At 44.9% G+C, this 25,963-nt stretch overlaps 14 non-coding genes and 4 pseudogenes across 14 annotated transcripts; all 18 read right to left on the bottom strand.

The window, feature by feature from the left end:
* Positions 1–4,444: 4,444 nt before the first annotated feature.
* Positions 4,445–4,635, bottom strand: LOC141234769 (U2 spliceosomal RNA). Its single transcript, XR_012300667.1, has one exon. It is a non-coding gene; the product is annotated as a U2 spliceosomal RNA (small nuclear RNA).
* A 1,115-nt stretch (positions 4,636–5,750) lies between these two features.
* LOC141234781 (U2 spliceosomal RNA) lies at positions 5,751–5,941 on the bottom strand. Its single transcript, XR_012300670.1, has one exon. It is a non-coding gene; the product is annotated as a U2 spliceosomal RNA (small nuclear RNA).
* Positions 5,942–7,056: 1,115 nt separating this feature from the next.
* LOC141234762 (U2 spliceosomal RNA) lies at positions 7,057–7,240 on the bottom strand. Its single transcript, XR_012300662.1, has one exon. It is a non-coding gene; the product is annotated as a U2 spliceosomal RNA (small nuclear RNA).
* A 789-nt stretch (positions 7,241–8,029) lies between these two features.
* Positions 8,030–8,121, bottom strand: LOC141234786 (U2 spliceosomal RNA; annotated as a pseudogene).
* A 1,115-nt stretch (positions 8,122–9,236) lies between these two features.
* Positions 9,237–9,427, bottom strand: LOC141234790 (U2 spliceosomal RNA). Its single transcript, XR_012300673.1, has one exon. It is a non-coding gene; the product is annotated as a U2 spliceosomal RNA (small nuclear RNA).
* A 1,115-nt stretch (positions 9,428–10,542) lies between these two features.
* On the bottom strand, positions 10,543–10,733 carry LOC141234722 (U2 spliceosomal RNA). Its single transcript, XR_012300626.1, has one exon. It is a non-coding gene; the product is annotated as a U2 spliceosomal RNA (small nuclear RNA).
* Positions 10,734–11,848: 1,115 nt separating this feature from the next.
* On the bottom strand, positions 11,849–12,039 carry LOC141234791 (U2 spliceosomal RNA). The gene has a single exon (XR_012300674.1). It is a non-coding gene; the product is annotated as a U2 spliceosomal RNA (small nuclear RNA).
* Positions 12,040–13,154: 1,115 nt separating this feature from the next.
* On the bottom strand, positions 13,155–13,345 carry LOC141234792 (U2 spliceosomal RNA). The gene has a single exon (XR_012300675.1). It is a non-coding gene; the product is annotated as a U2 spliceosomal RNA (small nuclear RNA).
* Positions 13,346–14,460: 1,115 nt separating this feature from the next.
* LOC141234733 (U2 spliceosomal RNA) lies at positions 14,461–14,651 on the bottom strand. Its single transcript, XR_012300636.1, has one exon. It is a non-coding gene; the product is annotated as a U2 spliceosomal RNA (small nuclear RNA).
* A 1,118-nt stretch (positions 14,652–15,769) lies between these two features.
* On the bottom strand, positions 15,770–15,960 carry LOC141234793 (U2 spliceosomal RNA). The gene has a single exon (XR_012300676.1). It is a non-coding gene; the product is annotated as a U2 spliceosomal RNA (small nuclear RNA).
* A 1,115-nt stretch (positions 15,961–17,075) lies between these two features.
* On the bottom strand, positions 17,076–17,268 carry LOC141234753 (U2 spliceosomal RNA). The gene has a single exon (XR_012300655.1). It is a non-coding gene; the product is annotated as a U2 spliceosomal RNA (small nuclear RNA).
* Positions 17,269–17,533: 265 nt separating this feature from the next.
* Positions 17,534–17,623, bottom strand: LOC141234778 (U2 spliceosomal RNA; annotated as a pseudogene).
* Positions 17,624–18,738: 1,115 nt separating this feature from the next.
* On the bottom strand, positions 18,739–18,929 carry LOC141234670 (U2 spliceosomal RNA). Its single transcript, XR_012300577.1, has one exon. It is a non-coding gene; the product is annotated as a U2 spliceosomal RNA (small nuclear RNA).
* A 1,112-nt stretch (positions 18,930–20,041) lies between these two features.
* Positions 20,042–20,222, bottom strand: LOC141234763 (U2 spliceosomal RNA; annotated as a pseudogene).
* Positions 20,223–21,031: 809 nt separating this feature from the next.
* Positions 21,032–21,107, bottom strand: LOC141234784 (U2 spliceosomal RNA; annotated as a pseudogene).
* Positions 21,108–22,219: 1,112 nt separating this feature from the next.
* On the bottom strand, positions 22,220–22,410 carry LOC141234727 (U2 spliceosomal RNA). Its single transcript, XR_012300631.1, has one exon. It is a non-coding gene; the product is annotated as a U2 spliceosomal RNA (small nuclear RNA).
* Positions 22,411–23,525: 1,115 nt separating this feature from the next.
* LOC141234794 (U2 spliceosomal RNA) lies at positions 23,526–23,716 on the bottom strand. Its single transcript, XR_012300677.1, has one exon. It is a non-coding gene; the product is annotated as a U2 spliceosomal RNA (small nuclear RNA).
* Positions 23,717–24,831: 1,115 nt separating this feature from the next.
* Positions 24,832–25,022, bottom strand: LOC141234795 (U2 spliceosomal RNA). The gene has a single exon (XR_012300678.1). It is a non-coding gene; the product is annotated as a U2 spliceosomal RNA (small nuclear RNA).
* Between the last annotated feature and the right edge of the window lie 941 nt (positions 25,023–25,963).

A 25,963-nucleotide genomic window follows, 5' to 3' on the forward strand; every position in this document is an offset into this window, starting at 1 on the left:
TTTGATTTATCGCCTTTTTTGTATAGGAGGGAGACTTAACCTTTCTTCCAGGAATTTAATAAAACCTTATTATTAAAAACCTCAGTAAACAAATAAAACAAATCATCTTTTAAAATATCATAAAAACATACATAAAATTCTATTGGGATGCCATCAGGACCAGGGACCTTTCCAGTTTTAAAACTTTTAATAGTTTTTAACACTTCTTGTTCCGTTAAAACTTGGGATAAAAACTCTTGGGATGCGGGATCTAAAACAGCTGTTAGTCCTTGCAGCGAATCATCCATTAATTTATTATCTATATTTTTTCCATTAAAAAGATTAGAAAAAAAAACCTCAACTTTACCCAGCATATTTTTTATATTATTCTCACCATCTATATGGTCAATTATCACTTTTTCTTTTTTATTTTTCCTAAAAAAATATCTGGAACACTTTTCATTTTCTTCTATATGTTGTACTCTAGAACGAAAAATTATCTCTTTTCCTTTTTGTTCTAGCCATTTTGAAATCTCTTCTTTTAAGTTTGAAATATCAACTTGTACATCTATCCCATTGTCTCTGAGCTTAAACAATGTTTGTAGGCGGGTATTTAAAATTCTATATTCTTCATATTTTTCTTTGGCTTTACATATACTCTTTTTAATAAAAAAGTCTTTTATTTTTACTTTCATTCTATCCCACCATACACTCATAGTCTCATTTGTTTTTTTCCCTTTTCTACATTTCCTATAAAACTCAATAAAATCTGATAAAATCTGCGGGTCGGTTAAAAGGGATACGTTCATTTTCCAGCTTTTCTTACCACATTTTTTGTTGTCATTTACTTTTATGGTAAAGGATAAAAGTTTATGGTCTGAAAATATATTAGTTAAAACTTCACATTTGGCAGGTATTGTTTTATCTGAACCAAAAATAAAATCAATCCTAGAGCTACAATTAGCATTGCTCCAAGTGAAACCGGCGTCCTCTGTGCTGTCACTATGACACTCTTTATATATGTCTATCAATTTAGCATCTTTGACTATATCATGTAGCATACCTGAGGTTTTATCGTAGTTCCTGCTTACAGAGCTGGAGCGCCGGTTTTCACCTTTTAAAAACAAAATTAAAATCCCCTGCTAAGATAAAAGGTTCAGAGTTATTAATAAATAATGGTAAAAGATCAAGCATTTCGGCTCTTTCATTTTTCTCTGGGGATCCATAAAAATTTAAAAACTGCCATCTAATACCATCAATAAAAGCTTTCACTAATAAAATACGACCTGGTAAAATTTCCTGAATAAAATCAATTAAAACGTTCCCTTTAAAAAGTATGGCTACACCCGCTGATCCTGCAGCATTCGATCCGGACCAGACAGATGGCCCACACTTCCACTCATCTTTATATTTTTGATATGACATTTCATGTGGGATATTACATTCTTGCAGAAAAAATACAGATGCAGTAAAACACGTAAAAAAATTAAAAAGAGCAGTTCTTCTCGTGTTAGATTTTATGCCTCTCACGTTGAGGGAAATACCTTTGAGTTCAGCCATCATTAGAAAATGTAGAAATTTTACTTAGGTAACTAAGAGCAACGGATTTTCCTGTCCGATGAACCTGATCAGACCACTGGGCTTGCGCCTCCCTCCTCATCTGATATTATCGTCACGAGAGTCTCCGTAGAGGAGGAAAGATTACCACATTTATATAAACCCGACGCTACACTGGCATAGCTCGGAGGGCTGGCTGGCAGAACCCGCTGGGTCTCCATTGGCTGGCCATGCAGTTCCTCATCAGGTGGGTCCCCGAGGGGTTCCGACGCCCCTGTTTGACCTGTAGAAGGTCGTCCTAAAGGAGGAGGTTGCGCACAAGGCAGAGCCTCTGACTCTTCAGAGGCAGCAAGATCCCGGTCCCCACCTGTAGCAGCGGAGACCGAAACCCCTGAGGGTCCAGCGTCCACGTCCCCTTCTGGAGAAGTGTCCATCTGTTCACCTCCTGCTGCCTCCTCCGAACCACCCTTTTTCTTTTTCTTAGGACCCACCTTTATCCACTCAGCGCCCTCAGCACTAGGAGACCCAGACTGGGCATGGGCTTCTGTGTCGGCCTTTTGCCGGTCCCTTTTGACCTTACCAGTAGTGCCCTTCTGCTCCTTCTCAGCCCTCCTTTTGGACTCCCGCAGGTCCTGCAGCCAGGTTTTGGGATTTGGTATTTTACCTGTCATAGACTCTGGAGACACTTCACTATTTGGTACGCCCTTATTGTCTCCAGAGGCTCCAGGTTGTTGTTCCTCCTCCTGAGGGGTGGTCTGATCTTTTGGTCCTTGGTCGGACGTCTTGGACTTCCCCTTTTGCTCATCTTCCCGAAATCTGTGAGGGCAAGAAAAATAAAAGTGACCTGGAGTCTGGCAAAAACTGCATTTCTTTTCCTTAGGGCATTCTTTTGTCTCATGTTCTTCACTAGCACAATTTCTACATGATACATGACAGTTTTCTTTTGAATGACCATAGCGCCCACAATTTCTGCAATATACTGGCATCCCAGAAAAGAAGAAATCCCCATTTGTTTGCCCAATTTTGAAACGGGCAGGGGGGAGCCGTATACCACCTGGTGTATTTGGATCTCTTGTACACTTCACAAGGAATTTCCACTTAGATGTCCATATGTTATATTCGTTTAATATCTTCCCAATACATTTAACACTTTTAAAATAAATTGCTAGAAATGACATTACTTCTGGAGCAGAAACAAAGGGCGAAAATATTTTTACAATATCCAGTCTTACTTCATCCAGGACGTGCTCAACAATTTGTATCCCTTTCAAAACAGGACTATTTTCAACTTTTTTTAACTTTTCTAGTACATCTCTAAAAATACCTTCTCCGGTGAATGTGATGTCATAGTCACCTCTTCTGGGATAATCCTGGATGGAGAGAATTTCATTCCTTTGTACGCCAAGAAGGTTCCTGAGCACGTCCTGGACTACATACCCTAATTTCCTCATATCCGAGCCACCCGCCGTGAAGTGAACTCGGATAGAGTTTTTTAGCCTCGCATAAAGAGGCACGAGGTTAGGGTCAACCTCCATGGAAAAAGGCAACAAGGTTGCAAATTGCAGCCGCTTGCAATCTGCGCTCCCAGTGTTCTTGCAGCGAAAAACACCTGGAAGCTGGGGGATCGCAACTCGTTACCCTGGGACTAAGCCCTCTCCCTAATAGCAGCAAGCAGGTTAAGTCCACCAAAGTGGACGATCCTGCCAGGCCAAGGAGAGGGGTACCCGAGTGCCCTTCAACCACAATCTCCTGCAATAAAGCACTTGATCGTAGCCAAAAGGCCGAGAAGCGATAACCAGAATTGGTTTCAAACTACGGAGCCACCCAAGGATCCTGAAAAGTCCATTTGTGGAGATGAGCTCCTGGACTCCCGTTAAGAAGACATGTTGTCAACCTCTAGATCCCTTACATGCCTGCACTTTTCGGCTTGCTGCTGCTGCAATCCACGCGTTTTAGATCTGCATAACTCCACCTCTTTAAACACAGCACCTTCACCCCCTGCTGTTCCCACCCGCCTCAACACCGTTGGAAGGGAGGAGAACCAATTAAGGCGGGGGGTGGGGTGGAACGAGCAGCTGTCTACCCTTAGCAGGAGGGCTCCTGATTACATACCTCTCCTGCTGCTGCTGCTGCTGGCTGTCCAGCAGCAGACTGAAGGTGGCTGCTGCTGTGCACAGGTATATAAAGGCTCAGAGCCTATTATGACACGCGCAGCCAGCGTTCCATTGCCACATTCCATCTACTGCAGGCAGGATACCTGGCTGGCTGAATGTCGCTGAGAAGCTCACAGAGACCGCCATAAGCAACAGTTTAACAGAATGCCACAGACTAATCAACCAAACTTTTTGGGTTGGGTTCTCTTTTATAGTCTGCAGGCATTAAATGAAAGAAGTCAGTGTTCCAGCAGAAGGAGACAACGTTTCAGAAAAGGCATTGTAGCAAACCAAAAAAGAAATTTTAAGCGCAGCAGAGTAACCAGCGCACATACCTGTTAGCTCAGGTGAGTTTAAAAGGCTGCTGTTGATAACAAGGGCATTTGCTAAATAGATGGTGTGTGTGCAACAATATACTGAAAGGTCAATTATATTGTGCAGCTTATCTCACCACCTGTAGTTATTTAGGTGAAAGCTCCAAAATGCTTGCCTAATATGTCTGTTTATCCAAAAGGAAGTAAAAAGGGAGAGCTAGAAAGATAGCATTGCATCACATTACATGGCAATGCAATGCACAGTTGCTGAAGTTGAACCAAAATGAGCTTGTAATCTGGCTTCTGCAACTTTGAACATGAAAAATCCAATGAGGAGAAGAAAAGCAAAGCCAAAGAGTCCATCCCAAAATCCGACAAACAAGCAAAATGAACAAAAAACATTGAATTCAATTCTTTCTGATTTTAGAAACTGCATTAAAGAAGGGGTGCACCGGTCCTGGAGATACTGCAATACCAGGTCAATGCGTGGAGTGGACAGAGCAAGCTCTTTTTCCATCTCCCTGTTCTAAAAATCCATTTAATATATGGTCCCCAGATAGGGGACGTATCAGATATTAAACTGATAAGAACAGATACTACACTTGATCTTAGCCAAAAGGCCGAGAAGCGATAACCAGAATTGGTTTCAAACTACGGAGCCACCCAAGGATCCTGAAAAGTCCATTTGTGGAGATGAGCTCCTGGACTCCCGTTAAGAAGACATGTTGTCAACCTCTAGATCCCTTACATGCCTGCACTTTTCGGCTTGCTGCTGCTGCAATCCACGCGTTTTAGATCTGCATAACTCCACCTCTTTAAACACAGCACCTTCACCCCCTGCTGTTCCCACCCGCCTCAACACCGTTGGAAGGGAGGAGAACCAATTAAGGCGGGGGGTGGGGTGGAACGAGCAGCTGTCTACCCTTAGCAGGAGGGCTCCTGATTACATACCTCTCCTGCTGCTGCTGCTGCTGGCTGTCCAGCAGCAGACTGAAGGTGGCTGCTGCTGTGCACAGGTATATAAAGGCTCAGAGCCTATTATGACACGCGCAGCCAGCGTTCCATTGCCACATTCCATCTACTGCAGGCAGGATACCTGGCTGGCTGAATGTCGCTGAAAAGCTCACAGAGACCGCCATAAGCAACAGTTTAACAGAATGCCACAGACTAATCAACCAAACTTTTTGGGTTGGGTTCTCTTTTATAGTCTGCAGGCATTAAATGAAAGAAGTCAGTGTTCCAGCAGAAGGAGACAACGTTTCAGAAAAGGCATTGTAGCAAACCAAAAAAGAAATTTTAAGCGCAGCAGAGTAACCAGCGCACATACCTGTTAGCTCAGGTGAGTTTAAAAGGCTGCTGTTGATAACAAGGGCATTTGCTAAATAGATGGTGTGTGTGCAACAATATACTGAAAGGTCAATTATATTGTGCAGCTTATCTCACCACCTGTAGTTATTTAGGTGAAAGCTCCAAAATGCTTGCCTAATATGTCTGTTTATCCAAAAGGAAGTAAAAAGGGAGAGCTAGAAAGATAGCATTGCATCACATTACATGGCAATGCAATGCACAGTTGCTGAAGTTGAACCAAAATGAGCTTGTAATCTGGCTTCTGCAACTTTGAACATGAAAAATCCAATGAGGAGAAGAAAAGCAAAGCCAAAGAGTCCATCCCAAAATCCGACAAACAAGCAAAATGAACAAAAAACATTGAATTCAATTCTTTCTGATTTTAGAAACTGCATTAAAGAAGGGGTGCACCGGTCCTGGAGATACTGCAATACCAGGTCAATGCGTGGAGTGGACAGAGCAAGCTCTTTTTCCATCTCCCTGTTCTAAAAATCCATTTAATATATGGTCCCCAGATAGGGGACGTATCAGATATTAAACTGATAAGAACAGATACTACACTTGATCTTAGCCAAAAGGCCGAGAAGCGATAACCAGAATTGGTTTCAAACTACGGAGCCACCCAAGGATCCTGAAAAGTCCATTTGTGGAGATGAGCTCCTGGACTCCCGTTAAGAAGACATGTTGTCAACCTCTAGATCCCTTACATGCCTGCACTTTTCGGCTTGCTGCTGCTGCAATCCACGCGTTTTAGATCTGCATAACTCCACCTCTTTAAACACAGCACCTTCACCTCCTGCTGTTCCCACCCGCCTCAACACCGTTGGAAGGGAGGAGAACCAATTAAGGCGGGGGGTGGGGTGGAACGAGCAGCTGTCTACCCTTAGCAGGAGGGCTCCTGATTACATACCTCTCCTGCTGCTGCTGCTGCTGGCTGTCCAGCAGCAGACTGAAGGTGGCTGCTGCTGTGCACAGGTATATAAAGGCTCAGAGCCTATTATGACACGCGCAGCCAGCGTTCCATTGCCACATTCCATCTACTGCAGGCAGGATACCTGGCTGGCTGAATGTCGCTGAGAAGCTCACAGAGACCGCCATAAGCAACAGTTTAACAGAATGCCACAGACTAATCAACCAAACTTTTTGGGTTGGGTTCTCTTTTATAGTCTGCAGGCATTAAATGAAAGAAGTCAGTGTTCCAGCAGAAGGAGACAACGTTTCAGAAAAGGCATTGTAGCAAACCAAAAAAGAAATTTTAAGCGCAGCAGAGTAACCAGCGCACATACCTGTTAGCTCAGGTGAGTTTAAAAGGCTGCTGTTGATAACAAGGGCATTTGCTAAATAGATGGTGTGTGTGCAACAATATACTGAAAGGTCAATTATATTGTGCAGCTTATCTCACCACCTGTAGTTATTTAGGTGAAAGCTCCAAAATGCTTGCCTAATATGTCTGTTTATCCAAAAGGAAGTAAAAAGGGAGAGCTAGAAAGATAGCATTGCATCACATTACATGGCAATGCAATGCACAGTTGCTGAAGTTGAACCAAAATGAGCTTGTAATCTGGCTTCTGCAACTTTGAACATGAAAAATCCAATGAGGAGAAGAAAAGCAAAGCCAAAGAGTCCATCCCAAAATCCGACAAACAAGCAAAATGAACAAAAAACATTGAATTCAATTCTTTCTGATTTTAGAAACTGCATTAAAGAAGGGGTGCACCGGTCCTGGAGATACTGCAATACCAGGTCAATGCGTGGAGTGGACAGAGCAAGCTCTTTTTCCATCTCCCTGTTCTAAAAATCCATTTAATATATGGTCCCCAGATAGGGGACGTATCAGATATTAAACTGATAAGAACAGATTTTTTTTTTTTTTCGAAAGCCCGAATTCGTGTACAAAACCCGAGTGCGCTTAAAAAAGTGACAAGTGCCACAAAAAAAGTGCACTAGGATGCTGGTCTTCTTGAAACCCTCTCCAAAAGGAGAAGGGTCCCCCAAACCATTCCCCGTCCCTCCGAGCCAAAAGGCCACAGCGAGGAACAGGGACAAAAAGCCACCTCCAGCCGAAGCCAGAGGCGACCCAATCTTACCCCCAGCACCTGCCCGAGTTCTCACCCGAGCAAGGCACTGGGAGCCAAAGACTGTGCTCCCCTCCCGGAAGAGGGGAGCCAACAACGCTCTCCTCCCGAAAGAGGAGAGCAAGGGGGGTTCAGGGGGGAGCGGAACCTGATGGCCACACACTCCCCCCCTAGACCTGCCAAGAGAGGAACCCGTAAGGGAACCGCATCCCGACAAAATCCTAGTAGGACGTGACACACGTGAATAAGTGGACACACAGTGACAAAGAAATTAAATAAATAGTGAAGGTTTCACAGTATAATACTGCCCGGACCTTCGACCGGGAATTGAAAAATTCCCCATCCTAAGGCCAGAAGGCCCGGAATAAGGGTGTGTGCGAAGAAAGAAAATTTGAAGTGCTTGTGCAAATGTGCCATAAACTCAAGTGGGGTTCCCAATCCCAGTGAGTTAAGGCACCCCAGGGTCACCACTCCTGGGGCACTTCACACTTCGGGCTTTCGATCTTCCCCGGCCCAATGGCGTCGATCCTGGGGGGCCATGCTTTCCACCAGATGACTATATTAGCCACCTGGCGTACTAACAAGCGCCTAAACCCCAGTGTGCATAATGTATCAATCTACTAGGGCGGCCAACATCCAAAACCGCCTTTTCGAAAGATACTACACTTGATCTTAGCCAAAAGGCCGAGAAGCGATAACCAGAATTGGTTTCAAACTACGGAGCCACCCAAGGATCCTGAAAAGTCCATTTGTGGAGATGAGCTCCTGGACTCCCGTTAAGAAGACATGTTGTCAACCTCTAGATCCCTTACATGCCTGCACTTTTCGGCTTGCTGCTGCTGCAATCCACGCGTTTTAGATCTGCATAACTCCACCTCTTTAAACACAGCACCTTCACCCCCTGCTGTTCCCACCCGCCTCAACACCGTTGGAAGGGAGGAGAACCAATTAAGGCGGGGGGTGGGGTGGAACGAGCAGCTGTCTACCCTTAGCAGGAGGGCTCCTGATTACATACCTCTCCTGCTGCTGCTGCTGCTGGCTGTCCAGCAGCAGACTGAAGGTGGCTGCTGCTGTGCACAGGTATATAAAGGCTCAGAGCCTATTATGACACGCGCAGCCAGCGTTCCATTGCCACATTCCATCTACTGCAGGCAGGATACCTGGCTGGCTGAATGTCGCTGAGAAGCTCACAGAGACCGCCATAAGCAACAGTTTAACAGAATGCCACAGACTAATCAACCAAACTTTTTGGGTTGGGTTCTCTTTTATAGTCTGCAGGCATTAAATGAAAGAAGTCAGTGTTCCAGCAGAAGGAGACAACGTTTCAGAAAAGGCATTGTAGCAAACCAAAAAAGAAATTTTAAGCGCAGCAGAGTAACCAGCGCACATACCTGTTAGCTCAGGTGAGTTTAAAAGGCTGCTGTTGATAACAAGGGCATTTGCTAAATAGATGGTGTGTGTGCAACAATATACTGAAAGGTCAATTATATTGTGCAGCTTATCTCACCACCTGTAGTTATTTAGGTGAAAGCTCCAAAATGCTTGCCTAATATGTCTGTTTATCCAAAAGGAAGTAAAAAGGGAGAGCTAGAAAGATAGCATTGCATCACATTACATGGCAATGCAATGCACAGTTGCTGAAGTTGAACCAAAATGAGCTTGTAATCTGGCTTCTGCAACTTTGAACATGAAAAATCCAATGAGGAGAAGAAAAGCAAAGCCAAAGAGTCCATCCCAAAATCCGACAAACAAGCAAAATGAACAAAAAACATTGAATTCAATTCTTTCTGATTTTAGAAACTGCATTAAAGAAGGGGTGCACCGGTCCTGGAGATACTGCAATACCAGGTCAATGCGTGGAGTGGACAGAGCAAGCTCTTTTTCCATCTCCCTGTTCTAAAAATCCATTTAATATATGGTCCCCAGATAGGGGACGTATCAGATATTAAACTGATAAGAACAGATACTACACTTGATCTTAGCCAAAAGGCCGAGAAGCGATAACCAGAATTGGTTTCAAACTACGGAGCCACCCAAGGATCCTGAAAAGTCCATTTGTGGAGATGAGCTCCTGGACTCCCGTTAAGAAGACATGTTGTCAACCTCTAGATCCCTTACATGCCTGCACTTTTCGGCTTGCTGCTGCTGCAATCCACGCGTTTTAGATCTGCATAACTCCACCTCTTTAAACACAGCACCTTCACCCCCTGCTGTTCCCACCCGCCTCAACACCGTTGGAAGGGAGGAGAACCAATTAAGGCGGGGGGTGGGGTGGAACGAGCAGCTGTCTACCCTTAGCAGGAGGGCTCCTGATTACATACCTCTCCTGCTGCTGCTGCTGCTGGCTGTCCAGCAGCAGACTGAAGGTGGCTGCTGCTGTGCACAGGTATATAAAGGCTCAGAGCCTATTATGACACGCGCAGCCAGCGTTCCATTGCCACATTCCATCTACTGCAGGCAGGATACCTGGCTGGCTGAATGTCGCTGAGAAGCTCACAGAGACCGCCATAAGCAACAGTTTAACAGAATGCCACAGACTAATCAACCAAACTTTTTGGGTTGGGTTCTCTTTTATAGTCTGCAGGCATTAAATGAAAGAAGTCAGTGTTCCAGCAGAAGGAGACAACGTTTCAGAAAAGGCATTGTAGCAAACCAAAAAAGAAATTTTAAGCGCAGCAGAGTAACCAGCGCACATACCTGTTAGCTCAGGTGAGTTTAAAAGGCTGCTGTTGATAACAAGGGCATTTGCTAAATAGATGGTGTGTGTGCAACAATATACTGAAAGGTCAATTATATTGTGCAGCTTATCTCACCACCTGTAGTTATTTAGGTGAAAGCTCCAAAATGCTTGCCTAATATGTCTGTTTATCCAAAAGGAAGTAAAAAGGGAGAGCTAGAAAGATAGCATTGCATCACATTACATGGCAATGCAATGCACAGTTGCTGAAGTTGAACCAAAATGAGCTTGTAATCTGGCTTCTGCAACTTTGAACATGAAAAATCCAATGAGGAGAAGAAAAGCAAAGCCAAAGAGTCCATTCCAAAATCCGACAAACAAGCAAAATGAACAAAAAACATTGAATTCAATTCTTTCTGATTTTAGAAACTGCATTAAAGAAGGGGTGCACCGGTCCTGGAGATACTGCAATACCAGGTCAATGCGTGGAGTGGACAGAGCAAGCTCTTTTTCCATCTCCCTGTTCTAAAAATCCATTTAATATATGGTCCCCAGATAGGGGACGTATCAGATATTAAACTGATAAGAACAGATACTACACTTGATCTTAGCCAAATGGCCGAGAAGCGATAACCAGAATTGGTTTCAAACTACGGAGCCACCCAAGGATCCTGAAAAGTCCATTTGTGGAGATGAGCTCCTGGACTCCCGTTAAGAAGACATGTTGTCAACCTCTAGATCCCTTACATGCCTGCACTTTTCGGCTTGCTGCTGCTGCAATCCACGCGTTTTAGATCTGCATAACTCCACCTCTTTAAACACAGCACCTTCACCCCCTGCTGTTCCCACCCGCCTCAACACCGTTGGAAGGGAGGAGAACCAATTAAGGCGGGGGGTGGGGTGGAACGAGCAGCTGTCTACCCTTAGCAGGAGGGCTCCTGATTACATACCTCTCCTGCTGCTGCTGCTGCTGGCTGTCCAGCAGCAGACTGAAGGTGGCTGCTGCTGTGCACAGGTATATAAAGGCTCAGAGCCTATTATGACACGCGCAGCCAGCGTTCCATTGCCACATTCCATCTACTGCAGGCAGGATACCTGGCTGGCTGAATGTCGCTGAGAAGCTCACAGAGACCGCCATAAGCAACAGTTTAACAGAATGCCACAGACTAATCAACCAAACTTTTTGGGTTGGGTTCTCTTTTATAGTCTGCAGGCATTAAATGAAAGAAGTCAGTGTTCCAGCAGAAGGAGACAACGTTTCAGAAAAGGCATTGTAGCAAACCAAAAAAGAAATTTTAAGCGCAGCAGAGTAACCAGCGCACATACCTGTTAGCTCAGGTGAGTTTAAAAGGCTGCTGTTGATAACAAGGGCATTTGCTAAATAGATGGTGTGTGTGCAACAATATACTGAAAGGTCAATTATATTGTGCAGCTTATCTCACCACCTGTAGTTATTTAGGTGAAAGCTCCAAAATGCTTGCCTAATATGTCTGTTTATCCAAAAGGAAGTAAAAAGGGAGAGCTAGAAAGATAGCATTGCATCACATTACATGGCAATGCAATGCACAGTTGCTGAAGTTGAACCAAAATGAGCTTGTAATCTGGCTTCTGCAACTTTGAACATGAAAAATCCAATGAGGAGAAGAAAAGCAAAGCTAAAGAGTCCATCCCAAAATCCGACAAACAAGCAAAATGAACAAAAAACATTGAATTCAATTCTTTCTGATTTTAGAAACTGCATTAAAGAAGGGGTGCACCGGTCCTGGAGATACTGCAATACCAGGTCAATGCGTGGAGTGGACAGAGCAAGCTCTTTTTCCATCTCCCTGTTCTAAAAATCCATTTAATATATGGTCCCCAGATAGGGGACGTATCAGATATTAAACTGATAAGAACAGATACTACACTTGATCTTAGCCAAAAGGCCGAGAAGCGATAACCAGAATTGGTTTCAAACTACGGAGCCACCCAAGGATCCTGAAAAGTCCATTTGTGGAGATGAGCTCCTGGACTCCCGTTAAGAAGACATGTTGTCAACCTCTAGATCCCTTACATGCCTGCACTTTTCGGCTTGCTGCTGCTGCAATCCACGCGTTTTAGATCTGCATAACTCCACCTCTTTAAACACAGCACCTTCACCCCCTGCTGTTCCCACCCGCCTCAACACCGTTGGAAGGGAGGAGAACCAATTAAGGCGGGGGGTGGGGTGGAACGAGCAGCTGTCTACCCTTAGCAGGAGGGCTCCTGATTACATACCTCTCCTGCTGCTGCTGCTGCTGGCTGTCCAGCAGCAGACTGAAGGTGGCTGCTGCTGTGCACAGGTATATAAAGGCTCAGAGCCTATTATGACACGCGCAGCCAGCGTTCCATTGCCACATTCCATCTACTGCAGGCAGGATACCTGGCTGGCTGAATGTCGCTGAGAAGCTCACAGAGACCGCCATAAGCAACAGTTTAACAGAATGCCACAGACTAATCAACCAAACTTTTTGGGTTGGGTTCTCTTTTATAGTCTGCAGGCATTAAATGAAAGAAGTCAGTGTTCCAGCAGAAGGAGACAACGTTTCAGAAAAGGCATTGTAGCAAACCAAAAAAGAAATTTTAAGCGCAGCAGAGTAACCAGCGCACATACCTGTTAGCTCAGGTGAGTTTAAAAGGCTGCTGTTGATAACAAGGGCATTTGCTAAATAGATGGTGTGTGTGCAACAATATACTGAAAGGTCAATTATATTGTGCAGCTTATCTCACCACCTGTAGTTATTTAGGTGAAAGCTCCAAAATGCTTGCCTAATATGTCTGTTTATCCAAAAGGAAGTAAAAAGGGAGAGCTAGAAAGATAGCATTGCATCACATTACATGGCAATGCAATGCACAGTTGCTGAAGTTGAACCAAAATGAGCTTGTAATCTGGCTTCTGCAACTTTGAACATGAAAAATCCAATGAGGAGAAGAAAAGCAAAGCCAAAGAGTCCATCCCAAAATCCGACAAACAAGCAAAATGAACAAAAAACATTGAATTCAATTCTTTCTGATTTTAGAAACTGCATTAAAGAAGGGGTGCACCGGTCCTGGAGATACTGCAATACCAGGTCAATGCGTGGAGTGGACAGAGCAAGCTCTTTTTCCATCTCCCTGTTCTAAAAATCCATTTAATATATGGTCCCCAGATAGGGGACGTATCAGATATTAAACTGATAAGAACAGATACTACACTTGATCTTAGCCAAAAGGCCGAGAAGCGATAACCAGAATTGGTTTCAAACTACGGAGCCACCCAAGGATCCTGAAAAGTCCATTTGTGGAGATGAGCTCCTGGACTCCCGTTAAGAAGACATGTTGTCAACCTCTAGATCCCTTACATGCCTGCACTTTTCGGCTTGCTGCTGCTGCAATCCACGCGTTTTAGATCTGCATAACTCCACCTCTTTAAACACAGCACCTTCACCCCCTGCTGTTCCCACCCGCCTCAACACCGTTGGAAGGCAGGAGAACCAATTAAGGCGGGGGGTGGGGTGGAACGAGCAGCTGTCTACCCTTAGCAGGAGGGCTCCTGATTACATACCTCTCCTGCTGCTGCTGCTGCTGGCTGTCCAGCAGCAGACTGAAGGTGGCTGCTGCTGTGCACAGGTATATAAAGGCTCAGAGCCTATTATGACACGCGCAGCCAGCGTTCCATTGCCACATTCCATCTACTGCAGGCAGGATACCTGGCTGGCTGAATGTCGCTGAGAAGCTCACAGAGACCGCCATAAGCAACAGTTTAACAGAATGCCACAGACTAATCAACCAAACTTTTTGGGTTGGGTTCTCTTTTATAGTCTGCAGGCATTAAATGAAAGAAGTCAGTGTTCCAGCAGAAGGAGACAACGTTTCAGAAAAGGCATTGTAGCAAACCAAAAAAGAAATTTTAAGCGCAGCAGAGTAACCAGCGCACATACCTGTTAGCTCAGGTGAGTTTAAAAGGCTGCTGTTGATAACAAGGGCATTTGCTAAATAGATGGTGTGTGTGCAACAATATACTGAAAGGTCAATTATATTGTGCAGCTTATCTCACCACCTGTAGTTATTTAGGTGAAAGCTCCAAAATGCTTGCCTAATATGTCTGTTTATCCAAAAGGAAGTAAAAAGGGAGAGCTAGAAAGATAGCATTGCATCACATTACATGGCAATGCAATGCACAGTTGCTGAAGTTGAACCAAAATGAGCTTGTAATCTGGCTTCTGCAACTTTGAACATGAAAAATCCAATGAGGAGAAGAAAAGCAAAGCCAAAGAGTCCATCCCAAAATCCGACAAACAAGCAAAATGAACAAAAAACATTGAATTCAATTCTTTCTGATTTTAGAAACTGCATTAAAGAAGGGGTGCACCGGTCCTGGAGATACTGCAATACCAGGTCAATGCGTGGAGTGGACAGAGCAAGCTCTTTTTCCATCTCCCTGTTCTAAAAATCCATTTAATATATGGTCCCCAGATAGGGGACGTATCAGATATTAAACTGATAAGAGCAGATACTACACTTGATCTTAGCCAAAAGGCCGAGAAGCGATAACCAGAATTGGTTTCAAACTACGGAGCCACCCAAGGATCCTGAAAAGTCCATTTGTGGAGATGAGCTCCTGGACTCCCGTTAAGAAGACATGTTGTCAACCTCTAGATCCCTTACATGCCTGCACTTTTCGGCTTGCTGCTGCTGCAATCCACGCGTTTTAGATCTGCATAACTCCACCTCTTTAAACACAGCACCTTCACCCCCTGCTGTTCCCACCCGCCTCAACACCGTTGGAAGGGAGGAGAACCAATTAAGGCGGGGGGTGGGGTGGAACGAGCAGCTGTCTACCCTTAGCAGGAGGGCTCCTGATTACATACCTCTCCTGCTGCTGCTGCTGCTGCTGGCTGTCCAGCAGCAGACTGAAGGTGGCTGCTGCTGTGCACAGGTATATAAAGGCTCAGAGCCTATTATGACACGCGCAGCCAGCGTTCCATTGCCACATTCCATCTACTGCAGGCAGGATACCTGGCTGGCTGAATGTCGCTGAGAAGCTCACAGAGACCGCCATAAGCAACAGTTTAACAGAATGCCACAGACTAATCAACCAAACTTTTTGGGTTGGGTTCTCTTTTATAGTCTGCAGGCATTAAATGAAAGAAGTCAGTGTTCCAGCAGAAGGAGACAACGTTTCAGAAAAGGCATTGTAGCAAACCAAAAAAGAAATTTTAAGCGCAGCAGAGTAACCAGCGCACATACCTGTTAGCTCAGGTGAGTTTAAAAGGCTGCTGTTGATAACAAGGGCATTTGCTAAATAGATGGTGTGTGTGCAACAATATACTGAAAGGTCAATTATATTGTGCAGCTTATCTCACCACCTGTAGTTATTTAGGTGAAAGCTCCAAAATGCTTGCCTAATATGTCTGTTTATCCAAAAGGAAGTAAAAAGGGAGAGCTAGAAAGATAGCATTGCATCACATTACATGGCAATGCAATGCACAGTTGCTGAAGTTGAACCAAAATGAGCTTGTAATCTGGCTTCTGCAACTTTGAACATGAAAAATCCAATGAGGAGAAGAAAAGCAAAGCCAAAGAGTCCATCCCAAAATCCGACAAACAAGCAAAATGAACAAAAAACATTGAATTCAATTCTTTCTGATTTTAGAAACTGCATTAAAGAAGGGGTGCACCGGTCCTGGAGATACTGCAATACCAGGTCAATGCGTGGAGTGGACAGAGCAAGCTCTTTTTCCATCTCCCTGTTCTAAAAATCCATTTAATATATGGTCCCCAGATAGGGGACGTATCAGATATTAAACTGATAAGAACAGATACTACACTTGATCTTAGCCAAAAGGCCGAGAAGCGATAACCAGAATTGGTTTCAAACTACGGAGCCACCCAAGGATCCTGAAAAGTCCATTTGTGGAGATGAGCTCCTGGACTCCCGTTAAGAAGACATGTTGTCAACCTCTAGATCCCTTACATGCCTGCACTTTTCGGCTTGCTGCTGCTGCTATCCACGCGTTTTAGATCTGCATAACTCCACCTCTTTAAACACAGCACCTTCACCCCCTGCTGTTCCCACCCGCCTCAACACCGTTGGAAGGGAGGAGAACCAATTAAGGCGGGGGGTGGGGTGGAACGAGCAGCTGTCTGCCCTTAGCAGGAGGGCTCCTGATTACATACCTCTCCTGCTGCTGGTGCTGCTGGCTGTCCAGCAGCAGACTGAAGGTGGCTGCTGCTGTGCACAGGTATATAAAGGCTCAGAGCCTATTATGACACGCGCAGCCAGCGTTCCATTGCCACATTCCATCTACTGCAGGCAGGATACCTGGCTGGCTGAATGTCGCTGAGAAGCTCACAGAGACCGCCATAAGCAACAGTTTAACAGAATGCCACAGACTAATCAACCAAACTTTTTGGGTTGGGTTCTCTTTTATAGTCTGCAGGCATTAAATGAAAGAAGTCAGTGTTCCAGCAGAAGGAGACAACGTTTCAGAAAAGGCATTGTAGCAAACCAAAAAAGAAATTTTAAGCGCAGCAGAGTAACCAGCGCACATACCTGTTAGCTCAGGTGAGTTTAAAAGGCTGCTGTTGATAACAAGGGCATTTGCTAAATAGATGGTGTGTGTGCAACAATATACTGAAAGGTCAATTATATTGTGCAGCTTATCTCACCACCTGTAGTTATTTAGGTGAAAGCTCCAAAATGCTTGCCTAATATGTCTGTTTATCCAAAAGGAAGTAAAAAGGGAGAGCTAGAAAGATAGCATTGCATCACATTACATGGCAATGCAATGCACAGTTGCTGAAGTTGAACCAAAATGAGCTTGTAATCTGGCTTCTGCAACTTTGAACATGAAAAATCCAATGAGGAGAAGAAAAGCAAAGCCAAAGAGTCCATCCCAAAATCCGACAAACAAGCAAAATGAACAAAAAACATTGAATTCAATTCTTTCTGATTTTAGAAACTGCATTAAAGAAGGGGTGCACCGGTCCTGGAGATACTGCAATACCAGGTCAATGCGTGGAGTGGACAGAGCAAGCTCTTTTTCCATCTCCCTGTTCTAAAAATCCATTTAATATATGGTCCCCAGATAGGGGACGTATCAGATATTAAACTGATAAGAACAGATTTTTTGATTGAATATATCTTTTATTAGCACAAAAAATAAGTTAACAGACAGTGTACAGTGCCGCAGCCCAGTACACACAGAATTCTACATCATATTTACATAGCATGAGGATACGACGCACTAACTAGACACATCACACCCCTATGCTACACAAAACACTCAATCTGAAAGAAAAAGCAGGTCAATCAATACAGTACGACGAACTGTGATAAGGTATGGGGATTGGGAAAAAGGGGATGGGGGGGGGAAAATCACAGGCCCGAAGCTTTATTGAAAGACAAGACACATAAGGGGAGAGGGGGAGGAGGGGTTTAGTCCTCATCCTCGTCCTCCGGACCGTCCATGATGGAGACAGATACTACACTTGATCTTAGCCAAAAGGCCGAGAAGCGATAACCAGAATTGGTTTCAAACTACGGAGCCACCCAAGGATCCTGAAAAGTCCATTTGTGGAGATGAGCTCCTGGACTCCCGTTAAGAAGACATGTTGTCAACCTCTAGATCCCTTACATGCCTGCACTTTTCGGCTTGCTGCTGCTGCAATCCACGCGTTTTAGATCTGCATAACTCCACCTCTTTAAACACAGCACCTTCACCCCCTGCTGTTCCCACCCGCCTCAACACCGTTGGAAGGGAGGAGAACCAATTAAGGCGGGGGGTGGGGTGGAACGAGCAGCTGTCTACCCTTAGCAGGAGGGCTCCTGATTACATACCTCTCCTGCTGCTGCTGCTGCTGGCTGTCCAGCAGCAGACTGAAGGTGGCTGCTGCTGTGCACAGGTATATAAAGGCTCAGAGCCTATTATGACACGCGCAGCCAGCGTTCCATTGCCACATTCCATCTACTGCAGGCAGGATACCTGGTTGGCTGAATGTCGCTGAGAAGCTCACAGAGACCGCCATAAGCAACAGTTTAACAGAATGCCACAGACTAATCAACCAAACTTTTTGGGTTGGGTTCTCTTTTATAGTCTGCAGGCATTAAATGAAAGAAGTCAGTGTTCCAGCAGAAGGAGACAACGTTTCAGAAAAGGCATTGTAGCAAACCAAAAAAGAAATTTTAAGCGCAGCAGAGTAACCAGCGCACATACCTGTTAGCTCAGGTGAGTTTAAAAGGCTGCTGTTGATAACAAGGGCATTTGCTAAATAGATGGTGTGTGTGCAACAATATACTGAAAGGTCAATTATATTGTGCAGCTTATCTCACCACCTGTAGTTATTTAGGTGAAAGCTCCAAAATGCTTGCCTAATATGTCTGTTTATCCAAAAGGAAGTAAAAAGGGAGAGCTAGAAAGATAGCATTGCATCACATTACATGGCAATGCAATGCACAGTTGCTGAAGTTGAACCAAAATGAGCTTGTAATCTGGCTTCTGCAACTTTGAACATGAAAAATCCAATGAGGAGAAGAAAAGCAAAGCCAAAGAGTCCATCCCAAAATCCGACAAACAAGCAAAATGAACAAAAAACATTGAATTCAATTCTTTCTGATTTTAGAAACTGCATTAAAGAAGGGGTGCACCGATCCTGGAGATACTGCAATACCAGGTCAATGCGTGGAGTGGACAGAGCAAGCTCTTTTTCCATCTCCCTGTTCTAAAAATCCATTTAATATATGGTCCCCAGATAGGGGACGTATCAGATATTAAACTGATAAGAACAGATACTACACTTGATCTTAGCCAAAAGGCCGAGAAGCGATAACCAGAATTGGTTTCAAACTACGGAGCCACCCAAGGATCCTGAAAAGTCCATTTGTGGAGATGAGCTCCTGGACTCCCGTTAAGAAGACATGTTGTCAACCTCTAGATCCCTTACATGCCTGCACTTTTCGGCTTGCTGCTGCTGCAATCCACGCGTTTTAGATCTGCATAACTCCACCTCTTTAAACACAGCACCTTCACCCCCTGCTGTTCCCACCCGCCTCAACACCGTTGGAAGGGAGGAGAACCAATTAAGGCGGGGGGTGGGGTGGAACGAGCAGCTGTCTACCCTTAGCAGGAGGGCTCCTGATTACATACCTCTCCTGCTGCTGCTGCTGGCTGTCTAGCAGCAGACTGAAGGTGGCTGCTGCTGTGCACAGGTATATAAAGGCTCAGAGCCTATTATGACACGCGCAGCCAGCGTTCCATTGCCACATTCCATCTACTGCAGGCAGGATACCTGGCTGGCTGAATGTCGCTGAGAAGCTCACAGAGACCGCCATAAGCAACAGTTTAACAGAATGCCACAGACTAATCAACCAAACTTTTTGGGTTGGGTTCTCTTTTATAGTCTGCAGGCATTAAATGAAAGAAGTCAGTGTTCCAGCAGAAGGAGACAACGTTTCAGAAAAGGCATTGTAGCAAACCAAAAAAGAAATTTTAAGCGCAGCAGAGTAACCAGCGCACATACCTGTTAGCTCAGGTGAGTTTAAAAGGCTGCTGTTGATAACAAGGGCATTTGCTAAATAGATGGTGTGTGTGCAACAATATACTGAAAGGTCAATTATATTGTGCAGCTTATCTCACCACCTGTAGTTATTTAGGTGAAAGCTCCAAAATGCTTGCCTAATATGTCTGTTTATCCAAAAGGAAGTAAAAAGGGAGAGCTAGAAAGATAGCATTGCATCACATTACATGGCAATGCAATGCACAGTTGCTGAAGTTGAACCAAAATGAGCTTGTAATCTGGCTTCTGCAACTTTGAACATGAAAAATCCAATGAGGAGAAGAAAAGCAAAGCCAAAGAGTCCATCCCAAAATCCGACAAACAAGCAAAATGAACAAAAAACATTGAATTCAATTCTTTCTGATTTTAGAAACTGCATTAAAGAAGGGGTGCACCGGTCCTGGAGATACTGCAATACCAGGTCAATGCGTGGAGTGGACAGAGCAAGCTCTTTTTCCATCTCCCTGTTCTAAAAATCCATTTAATATATGGTCCCCAGATAGGGGACGTATCAGATATTAAACTGATAAGAACAGATTTTTTTTTTTTTTTTTGAAAGCCCGAATTCGTGTACAAAACCCGAGTGCGCTTAAAAAAGTGACAAGTGCCACAAAAAAAGTGCACTAGGATGCTGGTCTTCTTGAAACCCTCTCCAAAAGGAGAAGGGTCCCCCAAACCATTCCCCGTCCCTCCGAGCCAAAAGGCCACAGCGAGGAACAGGGACAAAAAGCCACCTCCAGCCGAAGCCAGAGGCGACCCAATCTTACCCCCAGCAACTGCCCGAGTTCTCACCCGAGCAAGGCACTGGGAGCCAAAGACTGTGCTCCCCTCCCGGAAGAGGGGAGCCAACAACGCTCTCCTCCCGAAAGAGGAGAGCCAGGGGGTTCAGGGGGGAGCGGAACCTGATGGCCACACACTCCCCCCCTAGACCTGCCAAGAGAGGAACCCGTAAGGGAACCGCATCCCGACAAAATCCTAGTAGGACGTGACACACGTGAATAAGTGGACACACAGTGACAAAGAAATTAAATAAATAGTGAAGGTTTCACAGTATAATACTGCCCGGACCTTCGACCGGGAATTGAAAAATTCCCCATCCTAAGGCCAGAAGGCCCGGAATAAGGGTGTGTGCGAAGAAAGAAAATTTGAAGTGCTTGTGCAAATGTACCATAAACTCAAGTGGGGTTCCCAATCCCAGTGAGTTAAGGCACCCCAGGGACACCACTCCTGGGGCACTTCACACTTCGGGCTTTCGATCTTCCCCGGCCCAATGGCGTCGATCCAGGGGGGCCATGCTTTCCACCAGATGACTATATTAGCCACCTGGCGTACTAACAAGCGCCTAAACCCCAGTGTGCATAATGTATCAATCTACTAGGGTGGCCAACATCCAAAACCGCCTTTTTGAAAGATACTACACTTGATCTTAGCCAAAAGGCCGAGAAGCGATAACCAGAATTGGTTTCAAACTACGGAGCCACCCAAGGATCCTGAAAAGTCCATTTGTGGAGATGAGCTCCTGGACTCCCGTTAAGAAGACATGTTGTCAACCTCTAGATCCCTTACATGCCTGCACTTTTCGGCTTGCTGCTGCTGCAATCCACGCGTTTTAGATCTGCATAACTCCACCTCTTTAAACACAGCACCTTCACCCCCTGCTGTTCCCACCCGCCTCAACACCGTTGGAAGGGAGGAGAACCAATTAAGGCGGGGGGTGGGGTGGAACGAGCAGCTGTCTACCCTTAGCAGGAGGGCTCCTGATTACATACCTCTCCTGCTGCTGCTGCTGGCTGTCCAGCAGCAGACTGAAGGTGGCTGCTGCTGTGCACAGGTATATAAAGGCTCAGAGCCTATTATGACACGCGCAGCCAGCGTTCCATTGCCACATTCCATCTACTGCAGGCAGGATACCTGGCTGGCTGAATGTCGCTGAGAAGCTCACAGAGACCGCCATAAGCAACAGTTTAGCAGAATGCCACAGACTAATCAACCAAACTTTTTGGGTTGGGTTCTCTTTTATAGTCTGCAGGCATTAAATGAAAGAAGTCAGTGTTCCAGCAGAAGGAGACAACGTTTCAGAAAAGGCATTGTAGCAAACCAAAAAAGAAATTTTAAGCGCAGCAGAGTAACCAGCGCACATACCTGTTAGCTCAGGTGAGTTTAAAAGGCTGCTGTTGATAACAAGGGCATTTGCTAAATAGATGGTGTGTGTGCAACAATATACTGAAAGGTCAATTATATTGTGCAGCTTATCTCACCACCTGTAGTTATTTAGGTGAAAGCTCCAAAATGCTTGCCTAATATGTCTGTTTATCCAAAAGGAAGTAAAAAGGGAGAGCTAGAAAGATAGCATTGCATCACATTACATGGCAATGCAATGCACAGTTGCTGAAGTTGAACCAAAATGAGCTTGTAATCTGGCTTCTGCAACTTTGAACATGAAAAATCCAATGAGGAGAAGAAAAGCAAAGCCAAAGAGTCCATCCCAAAATCCGACAAACAAGCAAAATGAACAAAAAACATTGAATTCAATTCTTTCTGATTTTAGAAACTGCATTAAAGAAGGGGTGCACCGGTCCTGGAGATACTGCAATACCAGGTCAATGCGTGGAGTGGACAGAGCAAGCTCTTTTTCCATCTCCCTGTTCTAAAAATCCATTAAATATATGGTCCCCAGATAGGGGACGTATCAGATATTAAACTGATAAGAACAGATACTACACTTGATCTTAGCCAAAAGGCCGAGAAGCGATAACCAGAATTGGTTTCAAACTACGGAGCCACCCAAGGATCCTGAAAAGTCCATTTGTGGAGATGAGCTCCTGGACTCCCGTTAAGAAGACATGTTGTCAACCTCTAGATCCCTTACATGCCTGCACTTTTCGGCTTGCTGCTGCTGCAATCCACGCGTTTTAGATCTGCATAACTCCACCTCTTTAAACACAGCACCTTCACCCCCTGCTGTTCCCACCCGCCTCAACACCGTTGGAAGGGAGGAGAACCAATTAAGGCGGGGGGTGGGGTGGAACGAGCAGCTGTCTACCCTTAGCAGGAGGGCTCCTGATTACATACCTCTCCTGCTGCTGCTGCTGCTGGCTGTCCAGCAGCAGACTGAAGGTGGCTGCTGCTGTGCACAGGTATATAAAGGCTCAGAGCCTATTATGACACGCGCAGCCAGCGTTCCATTGCCACATTCCATCTACTGCAGGCAGGATACCTGGCTGGCTGAATGTCGCTGAGAAGCTCACAGAGACCGCCATAAGCAACAGTTTAACAGAATGCCACAGACTAATCAACCAAACTTTTTGGGTTGGGTTCTCTTTTATAGTCTGCAGGCATTAAATGAAAGAAGTCAGTGTTCCAGCAGAAGGAGACAACGTTTCAGAAAAGGCATTGTAGCAAACCAAAAAAGAAATTTTAAGCGCAGCAGAGTAACCAGCGCACATACCTGTTAGCTCAGGTGAGTTTAAAAGGCTGCTGTTGATAACAAGGGCATTTGCTAAATAGATGGTGTGTGTGCAACAATATACTGAAAGGTCAATTATATTGTGCAGCTTATCTCACCACCTGTAGTTATTTAGGTGAAAGCTCCAAAATGCTTGCCTAATATGTCTGTTTATCCAAAAGGAAGTAAAAAGGGAGAGCTAGAAAGATAGCATTGCATCACATTACATGGCAATGCAATGCACAGTTGCTGAAGTTGAACCAAAATGAGCTTGTAATCTGGCTTCTGCAACTTTGAACATGAAAAATCCAATGAGGAGAAGAAAAGCAAAGCCAAAGAGTCCATCCCAAAATCCGACAAACAAGCAAAATGAACAAAAAACATTGAATTCAATTCTTTCTGATTTTAGAAACTGCATTAAAGAAGGGGTGCACCGGTCCTGGAGATACTGCAATACCAGGTCAATGCGTGGAGTGGACAGAGCAAGCTCTTTTTCCATCTCCCTGTTCTAAAAATCCATTTAATATATGGTCCCCAGATAGGGGACGTATCAGATATTAAACTGATAAGAACAGATACTACACTTGATCTTAGCCAAAAGGCCGAGAAGCGATAACCAGAATTGGTTTCAAACTACGGAGCCACCCAAGGATCCTGAAAAGTCCATTTGTGGAGATGAGCTCCTGGACTCCCGTTAAGAAGACATGTTGTCAACCTCTAGATCCCTTACATGCCTGCACTTTTCGGCTTGCTGCTGCTGCAATCCACGCGTTTTAGATCTGCATAACTCCACCTCTTTAAACACAGCACCTTCACCCCCTGCTGTTCCCACCCGCCTCAACACCGTTGGAAGGGAGGAGAACCAATTAAGGCGGGGGGTGGGGTGGAACGAGCAGCTGTCTACCCTTAGCAGGAGGGCTCCTGATTACATACCTCTCCTGCTGCTGCTGCTGCTGGCTGTCCAGCAGCAGACTGAAGGTGGCTGCTGCTGTGCACAGGTATATAAAGGCTCAGAGCCTATTATGACACGCGCAGCCAGCGTTCCATTGCCACATTCCATCTACTGCAGGCAGGATACCTGGCTGGCTGAATGTCGCTGAGAAGCTCACAGAGACCGCCATAAGCAACAGTTTAACAGAATGCCACAGACTAATCAACCAAACTTTTTGGGTTGGGATCTCTTTTATAGTCTGCAGGCATTAAATGAAAGAAGTCAGTGTTCCAGCAGAAGGAGACAACGTTTCAGAAAAGGCATTGTAGCAAACCAAAAAAGAAATTTTAAGCGCAGCAGAGTAACCAGCGCACATACCTGTTAGCTCAGGTGAGTTTAAAAGGCTGCTGTTGATAACAAGGGCATTTGCTAAATAGATGGTGTGTGTGCAACAATATACTGAAAGGTCAATTATATTGTGCAGCTTATCTCACCACCTGTAGTTATTTAGGTGAAAGCTCCAAAATGCTTGCCTAATATGTCTGTTTATCCAAAAGGAAGTAAAAAGGGAGAGCTAGAAAGATAGCATTGCATCACATTACATGGCAATGCAATGCACAGTTGCTGAAGTTGAACCAAAATGAGCTTGTAATCTGGCTTCTGCAACTTTGAACATGAAAAATCCAATGAGGAGAAGAAAAGCAAAGCCAAAGAGTCCATCCCAAAATCCGACAAACAAGCAAAATGAACAAAAAACATTGAATTCAATTCTTTCTGATTTTAGAAACTGCATTAAAGAAGGGGTGCACCGGTCCTGGAGATACTGCAATACCAGGTCAATGCGTGGAGTGGACAGAGCAAGCTCTTTTTCCATCTCCCTGTTCTAAAAATCCATTTAATATATGGTCCCCAGATAGGGGACGTATCAGATATTAAACTGATAAGAACAGATACTACACTTGATCTTAGCCAAAAGGCCGAGAAGCGATAACCAGAATTGGTTTCAAACTACGGAGCCACCCAAGGATCCTGAAAAGTCCATTTGTGGAGATGAGCTCCTGGACTCCCGTTAAGAAGACATGTTGTCAACCTCTAGATCCCTTACATGCCTGCACTTTTCGGCTTGCTGCTGCTGCAATCCACGCGTTTTAGATCTGCATAACTCCACCTCTTTAAACACAGCACCTTCACCCCCTGCTGTTCCCACCCGCCTCAACACCGTTGGAAGGGAGGAGAACCAATTAAGGCGGGGGGTGGGGTGGAACGAGCAGCTGTCTACCCTTAGCAGGAGGGCTCCTGATTACATACCTCTCCTGCTGCTGCTGCTGCTGGCTGTCCAGCAGCAGACTGAAGGTGGCTGCTGCTGTGCACAGGTATATAAAGGCTCAGAGCCTATTATGACACGCGCAGCCAGCGTTCCATTGCCACATTCCATCTACTGCAGGCAGGATACCTGGCTGGCTGAATGTCGCTGAGAAGCTCACAGAGACCGCCATAAGCAACAGTTTAACAGAATGCCACAGACTAATCAACCAAACTTTTTGGGTTGGGATCTCTTTTATAGTCTGCAGGCATTAAATGAAAGAAGTCAGTGTTCCAGCAGAAGGAGACAACGTTTCAGAAAAGGCATTGTAGCAAACCAAAAAAGAAATTTTAAGCGCAGCAGAGTAACCAGCGCACATACCTGTTAGCTCAGGTGAGTTTAAAAGGCTGCTGTTGATAACAAGGGCATTTGCTAAATAGATGGTGTGTGTGCAACAATATACTGAAAGGTCAATTATATTGTGCAGCTTATCTCACCACCTGTAGTTATTTAGGTGAAAGCTCCAAAATGCTTGCCTAATATGTCTGTTTATCCAAAAGGAAGTAAAAAGGGAGAGCTAGAAAGATAGCATTGCATCACATTACATGGCAATGCAATGCACAGTTG

The sequence above is a fragment of the Phyllobates terribilis genome, unplaced genomic scaffold, assembly GCF_046119375.1.
Source record: "Phyllobates terribilis strain yellow unplaced genomic scaffold, ASM4611937v1 Scaffold_639__1_contigs__length_902095, whole genome shotgun sequence".
NCBI lineage: Eukaryota > Metazoa > Chordata > Amphibia > Anura > Dendrobatidae > Phyllobates > Phyllobates terribilis.